Source organism: Pundamilia nyererei, unplaced genomic scaffold, assembly GCF_000239375.1.
Source record: "Pundamilia nyererei isolate P.nyererei 1_Seehausen unplaced genomic scaffold, PunNye1.0 scaffold00034, whole genome shotgun sequence".
NCBI lineage: Eukaryota > Metazoa > Chordata > Actinopteri > Cichliformes > Cichlidae > Pundamilia > Pundamilia nyererei.
In genome coordinates this window covers 2,874,963-2,882,677 of record NW_005187435.1, presented here as the reverse complement: position 1 = coordinate 2,882,677, position 7,715 = coordinate 2,874,963, and the positions used below count along the sequence as shown (strand labels likewise).

General features: G+C 36.2%; 1 protein-coding gene across 6 annotated transcripts in view; it reads right to left on the bottom strand.

Moving 5' to 3' along the window:
- Nucleotides 1–7,715, bottom strand: part of LOC102195475 (metabotropic glutamate receptor 4) — a 185,576-nt gene that overhangs the window by 53,908 nt on the left and 123,953 nt on the right. The window lies entirely within an intron of this gene.

Below are 7,715 nucleotides of genomic sequence, written 5' to 3'. Positions count from 1 at the left end.
GGCTCCAGCAGATCCCGGGAATAACATCGGAGATCTCTGTCCAGAAGAGCGCAGTCCTGGGAACAGCTAAGATACTGCGCAGGACCCTCAAGCTTCCAGGCCTCTGGTAGAGGACCCGAGCTTGAAGGATAAACCGCCCGCAGGGGCGTGCTGGGTGTGTTATATATATATGGCTCACTGATGGGATTTGTTTTTCCAAAATGAATTTCCAAAACATTTTTTTCCAATGCATCTCCTTCAACTGTGCCTGGTTGTATACTGTAATCTTTTATGATGGGCCCATGCTCAGTTCCTGTTCAATTAAACCAACAAAATACAATACTATTAGGTCTGAAAACACAATTTGTTGTTTTTCTGCTCTACTGAATTCCCAAATTGTACATCTATCCCCTGTTATTTGTTCACCACACATGTCTTTCTGTGTGTTTAGTCTGAGGAGTCACTCAAGGAAGTAATTAATGTGTGGAAAACACAATCTTGATTTCTTTTTTAAAGCTTTAGATGCTTTTGACTTTAAAGCGCTACTTCATTTTTATGCTTTTCAAGCATATCAAGCAAGTCTCAGACTTCAGTTTGAAATATTGTGTTAAAACAATTGAGAGCAAATACACCGCACCAGTCAAATACCAGTCTTGCACAAACAGAAATAACCACTTCCATTACAGTCAATGATGTGCAACATATACTGTAAAATGATATGCTGAAAGAGCAACATTTGATGGACAATGAAAGTAAAAATACTTGAAGAATAATTCAGAAACTGCAAGAGTTTGTATCTTTGAATTGAGCTACTGAGCTGTCTTTTATTTGGCTCTCTTCCTCCCTGAATCTGGTTCTCCTGGAGATTTCTTCCTATTAAAAGGGAGTTTTTCCTTCCCACTGTTGCCAAAATGCTTGCTCATAGGGGGTCATATGATTGTTGGTGTTTTCCCTGTTTTCTTCGTGTCATTGTAGGGTGTTTACCTTATAATACAAAGCATCTTGAGGCAACTGTTGTTGTAATTCGGCAGTACAGTGGAACCCCAGCTTATGAAGACCCCATTTAATGAAAAATTCAAGTTACGAAGGCACTTAACGGCAATATTTCTGCCCGTGGTACAGCAAAATGCCCGCGTAACAAAATAGATAAAATAGAAAATTTAAATTAAATTCCATAATGTTATGTACATTTACACGTACGTATGCATGCATGCATACGTATGCTTTCTTCAACCCCAGCCACCTCCTCCTCCACCAAAAACTTCGTCTTCAGCCAGCATCGCCTCACTCAAAAGGCGATGGAAAAAGGTGCTTCGACTTATGAAAATTTTGACTTACGAAAGACCCTCTGGAACAAATTAATTTTGTAAGTCGGGGTTCCACTGTATATAAATAAAATTTAATTGAATTATATGTATTAGTAGGGTTACGCTAACCCATGCCACAAGGCAACCTCTGGTCTAGACTTTCACCAAAGGTGAAGCTAGTGATTAGTTTTCTAGGAAGATCCAGGTAAAGCAAAAAAATTTTTTTGAAAAAGGTGGAAATTTTACTAGTTTGAACTTTTTAAACTCTAACAATCTGATAATCAGCAACTACACTAAACACTGACATGCAACACACAGAAATGAACATGGTACAAGTGGAAAAACAGTTTTTAGTTTTATGGGCTTTATTTTTATACCACATATATCACACTATATAAAGTTGCAATCATCAGTGTTTATATTATGATATGTAAAGTGAAAAATATATTTTCAGATGCAAAACCAAGTGGTCTAGTTTGCAAGTGTATATCATTTTAGCATCTTAAGCTCATTATTCTGGTCTCATTTCACATTATTATTATTACTAAAAATGACTCTTGTATACACTTTAAAGGGGAATAGTTATTAAAATGTTATTACTTCCAATCTCATACTTTTATTCTTAGACGCCAACAGAAGTCTTTTATCATTTAAACATCAACATAGTCCTTTTATTTATGTTATACTTGTCCTTAGCATATGCTCTGTCTCAAACGAGCTCATTTAACTCCTCTTAATTTAAGTCTACCCTTTAAATCAGCTTTCTTAGGATTGGCTGCCCTCCTAAACATAAAGATTGAAAGCATGAGGCTGACTGTGCTCACAGTCAGAGCCCGGTGCTTGAGCTCTCCAAACCTGAGCTTTCTGCTCACAGAGTATACCTGTCCATATGCTGTATTTATGCTAATTATTTTAATTTTTGGCTATGTTTAATTTAAGCATCCACCATTGTAAAATTATGCCTAAAAGTGAGAAAAGACATAATTGGTGTCCTTTAAAGCTAGTACACTGCTTCTCTTTACAGGAAAAGTAAATACACATTTTAAGTATCAAACTTTTAATTTGGTGCCTTTTTTTAAACTAATTGCTGCTTTTACATATTTCACTGGTTTCTTTAAAAATTCTCAGTTTTAGTGAATTGCAGCTGTAGACAGACAGAAAAAAAACATTTCCTGAAATAAGTAATTTGCTGAAGCACAAAGGATGGGTGACAGCCAGCATCAGGCCTTTTGACAAGTAAGTGTGAAAATTGTTGAAGGCTAACAGAATAGCTGATGCTTTCAGTTTTGCACTTTATCGCTCATCAATTGCTATTTAAAAAAAAAAAAAAGAAACAGAAACAAAAAACATAAAAATGACTTCCTGAAAAACAGAGTGAGTACAGTTAGTCAACACATTTTAAAACAATCTATTTTAGCACATATATATTTAATTTCAGATATCAAATATATCCTGAAAAGATTTTCAAATTTTTTCTTAATCCAGACATTTTGGCAAATATGTCCAGTTACAAGTGCATCAGAGAGAAAAAAAAGAATAATTCCTTTCACCTCTGCCATTCTCACAAACAAAACAAAAAAAGAAAAAGATTTTTAAAAGTGTTCATATTGTGTTTTCAGCAGTACTGGCAGACAAACTATAGAAGAAGCGATTCTACAGAGATTACTGATTAAGTTAGTGGTGAGCCAAAATGAGCTAAAGTCTAAACCTGTCTATTTGAAAAGTTGACCTTTAGTTGGTATCGCCTCCATCAAGCTATTCACCATAATGCTTTTCAACATTAGAACACAGTGCCACAATGAATCATCCTTCAATGTTTGAGCAACACTGGATGGAGGTGGTGTCTGCCATATTACATTTAAGTTAAAAAAAAATAATTATAGAGCTCTGCAATTCAGGCCAGCGAGTCTTCACCTCTGATATATCATCACAGATATCCCATCAACAGATGGATTGACACAGGCTTTTCACTAAGATCCCTCTTTCAATTGCAAGAAAAAGAAAAAAGAAGAAATGACAAGGCTGCATAATAGCCTGTATTTTATTTTTCACTTCTCTTCAAAAGTAAGGGCAGTGGTTTTAATCAAAACAATTGACTTCTGTCTGACCTCTTTCCTTTGAGTACAGTCCAGGAACGCCTTAGGCTGGGCTGAATCCACACCGTGCCATATGAAAAGGAGGCCTTTAGAATGTAGCCTACCTAATTGACTTTGTAATAGTGTCATAGTTCACTGCCACCAAATTGACTGAGTTTTCAAGCATGCTTTGGCTACAATGACCCCTGAAAAATGACAAAAGGGCCTCCCAGTGCAACTCCAAATTTATCACTAGCAACAAGAGGCTGACAATCTAAAACTGAACAGCAATGTGATTATTTACAATTGGTCATTTTGAGTAATTAGTTTAACATGTCGCATTTCCTCTCCACTAAATCTGCTTTGCTTAATGTTCTTTCATTTGGATATTTGACCTACTGGGGAAGATTAGAAGACATTAAAAGGCTATTTTAATACACTACTCTTTCAAATGTTAATAAATGACGTATTTTTGAGAATGCATATTGATGTATTTTGTGTAAAATCACACCACAGATTTTACTCAGATTTACTCAGATCAACAAAGTCTGTATCAGAGATATGGATAGGTTTAAAAAACAAAACTAATTCATAAAAAAAAAAGAATGGTTATAGTATTTCCAATTACTGTATATAAAATCTCCAGGACTTTTAGAGAGACTCAAAATTAGAGAAAAGAACTGTATGTAGAATCATATGATTTTAGCATATTAGGTGTCACCACCAAGAATGTGATGTTATATTGGCCCGAGTCTTAGCAGGCATCTATTTTAAGCAAAATCATTCTGATTTATGGATATAATTTTGCCTGTCCTAGTTAGTGACTAGTGGGACGACACAGCAGAGCATTAGCATGAGGTGAAGAGAAAACAAGTTTTCAAATGAATACTTTTGAATATCAGATTTGTAAGGCCACACTGCAGAGAGTTCAATTTCAATATATAGTGCCAAATCACAACAGCTACCTCAAGGCTCCACAGAAAGCCAAAAGAATAATAAACATATTCTATTTTTTGTGGTTAAAAAAATGCACTCACTTTTTTTCTTTCATTCAAACTGAAACAGACAACTGGAATATTCCTCTCGTTCCTGTCTGGATAGCCTGGGCCTCTTACAGAGATTTTGTTTTTCACACCTTTGACCTGCACTGTGCAAAAAGAACTCCTGCTTACCTTCAAAAGGTGCTAATTAAATGGGGTGAGGGGGGATACAGGCACCATATGGAGGAGGCTCCTACTGCTTTAGAATTTTCACTTAACTGCTCTTTCTCTATGTTTCTATGGAAAGGAGGTCATCTGACTGACAATGATTAGCTAACAGGTCTTCACAGCCCAGTGCTACTTTATAAATCAGCTGTATTGGATGACACATGACTCACTCACAAATCTGACTACGCTGGTTTGTCTTGTAAAATTGTGAATTACTTCACAGGAGAAAAGAGCAATTTGATGTTTCACTGAGAGCGAATTCAGAAACTATTTGTATACTTTTATGCTTAATATTTTATTGGTGCTATTGTAAGAGGTACTGTGAGTGTGAAGGAAGCTGCAATACTATGGGAAGCCTCTTATGAGAGAAATGCTAAGCCGCCAGAAATGATACATAGCTGCTCCAGAGTATTTTTGCAACATAATTGACGTGCCACAAGCATAATTTCCCATCATTAGAGGAACCTGTTGCCTGGGAGCATAGGGGCTTTCGAGGAGGAAAATCCAAGCCCTTAAGCTGCCAGGCCTGAAAGATAACAGGGCTGCAGCAGCACAAATGCAGAGATTTGGGGGAATATGTGGACAACAAACAAACACATTTTGCAATTCATTATACTGGGTGGTAGAAATTGTATCAACCATTCTGTCACATATAATGAATGCAGACCTGGAGGAACACTGTCATATAAAATCTGCAAAGCAGTGAAAAATAAGTGCAACCTCAAGACTGATTTGTGGAGCAAAGTGTTTTTGAAATGGCCTAATAATAAGACCGGTCCATCTTTTCAAAAACTCTTCAATCCCAATTCCCATCAGCTTTTTGCTCTTCAAACTAGCTCCAAAACTGCTGGAGGAGATGAATAACCTCTGTTTATTTGCCATGATCACCTCCTTATTAATTAAACACTGACAGAATAAAACAATGGGATCAGATGTTTTCATCTTCTAATTGACTGATTGATTTGCCTGCTTTTTATCACCCCATGAGAAGTTTTTTATGATGTAATGCCAAGACTGTTTCAGTTGATTTATAGAATGCTGCTTCAGCGGGTGCGCTGATGTGGGAAGGTGATATAAACATCATTTGTGAATTCATGTAGTACAAAAGTCTGCTGAGGAAACTGACAAAAAATATGAAAAAAAAATTGGCAAGTGTTTTGTTTTGCTAATTTGATGTTGCTGTGGAGTCCCTATAGAAAAGGCATAAATGTGGGCTGTAAAAAAAAACTCGCACATTTTCAATATGTTTATAAATATCAACAATCTGAAGCTGCAAAAGACTGACTGCCCAGTGTGGGAGTTGTTTACAAGATTTTGTTGTTATTGTTGCTGGATCATGGAAGCATTGAGAGCTTTCAGCCTGGAGGATGAGCTATTGTTGAGGATTTTTCCATCCTTCTGAGAGATATATATCTACTTCTGCCTTTGGGATAATCGTTGTTCATGAAATGAATTTTGCTAAGAATACTTTTTATTAAAGAGTTGTTTGTCATTTTTGGTTAGGACTCTGAGGAAGTTTCTGACAGAGGTTTATGATGTGAAGCAATAAACAGCTTAGTTTCTCTCCCTGGAGGCAAAAAGTATAAACATAAATTCTCTCAAACAAGTCTTTTGGTTTACATTACTGTTAAAGACTGTGGGATTTTCACATTAAAGGATGCTATTATAAACATTTTACACTCATATTTAATGTTTATTTTGATATGTTTGCTTGTTAAGTTCACAGCTGTTCAACAATGTTATTACAAGGTACCAGGTTAAGTGTTCATGAAATCGTGGAAATTGGTGTCCCCAAATGATCAAGTGGGACTGATGAATGAAAACATACACTGTTAGCTACAACTGAAAGTGTGATTCAATCTCTGTAGGACGTCTTTTGAAAGTTGGACAGAAATGATCAATCAGATAAATATGGAATTAAACTTTAAAATACAACTAAAATAACAGAATAGTACACAGAGTAATTTTTAGAAGCTAGCAATGTTCTGCTTGGAGGGATTCTGTCTGGGAAGGTTGATTTAAATCTGCAGTTAACTGTTTCATTTTTTTTTTATTGCCCAAAATAATCTGACCCTTCTTTGCACTCCTTAAAATTATTCCATTATAGCAAAAACAACTCAATTGTTGGAAGATCTTCTCTAGTGAAATCCTCTAGATGCTGATCAGGACGTTCTGTGAAAACCTGATCCTCCTTTATCCTCGTCTATTGAAATGTTTTAGGATTTACAGTAACAATGTGTGGATACTAGGGAAAGCTGTTAAATGTGCCAGCAAGGAACTGAGCAGAACAGTAGATATCAATTTTACCACAGAATACCCACAAACGCATGTTGGCAACTCCTTTACCCCAACGAGAAGAGCGCTTTAAAGTGATTGTGGGGACCTTTTACATTAAGAGTTTAACGTAGACAGTCTCTGAGAATTTTCTGGGTTATCCTGGATTACCAGCTCAGTGAGGGACGCTATTCAGGTCGCCAGTGATTACACTCAGACAGCCAGACTATTTTGATTTGTAGCCATGCTTGCAATGTTGTCTTAGGGATTGTAGGATGATCTAAAGGGTCAGTCAGTCAATCTAAAACTTAACACTTGTACTGACATATAATAAGATATGTGGAGAAGATCTATGGCTAGTACTTTTTTTCTCTGCATTGTATTCAGATAATGAATCCTAAACAGTAGCTTTGTCATTCACTGGTTTTGTACTCAACTTTGAAACTTTGAAGGAAAGAGGTCCAACATATGAACTTGAAACAGTGGATGAGGCTCAGCAGTGAATCTCAACCCTAATGGACAGTGTTGGACATCATTGCACCCACATCCCTAACTAACTAACTTTATTAAAAACAACAAACAGACAAACACTATTCAGAATTGCTATGTGATTTTAAAACGGGAAACTATAGGGATTGACACACAGTCTTAAGTGGCATCAAGAGGAACTGCAGTTTTTGCACAGTGGCTCATGATTTTTCTCCTGGCCACCAAATTTATACTGGATACTGAATACTAAAAGAAATTGTTTTGCTTTTTTTCTGAGCAGATTGGAGGTCAGATAAATACAAAGCAGTATTGTTTTTCCTCACAGCTCAGATGTGTAAAATTAATAGCCAAAAGTTCAGCACTGGAAATAAGTATTACTCCTA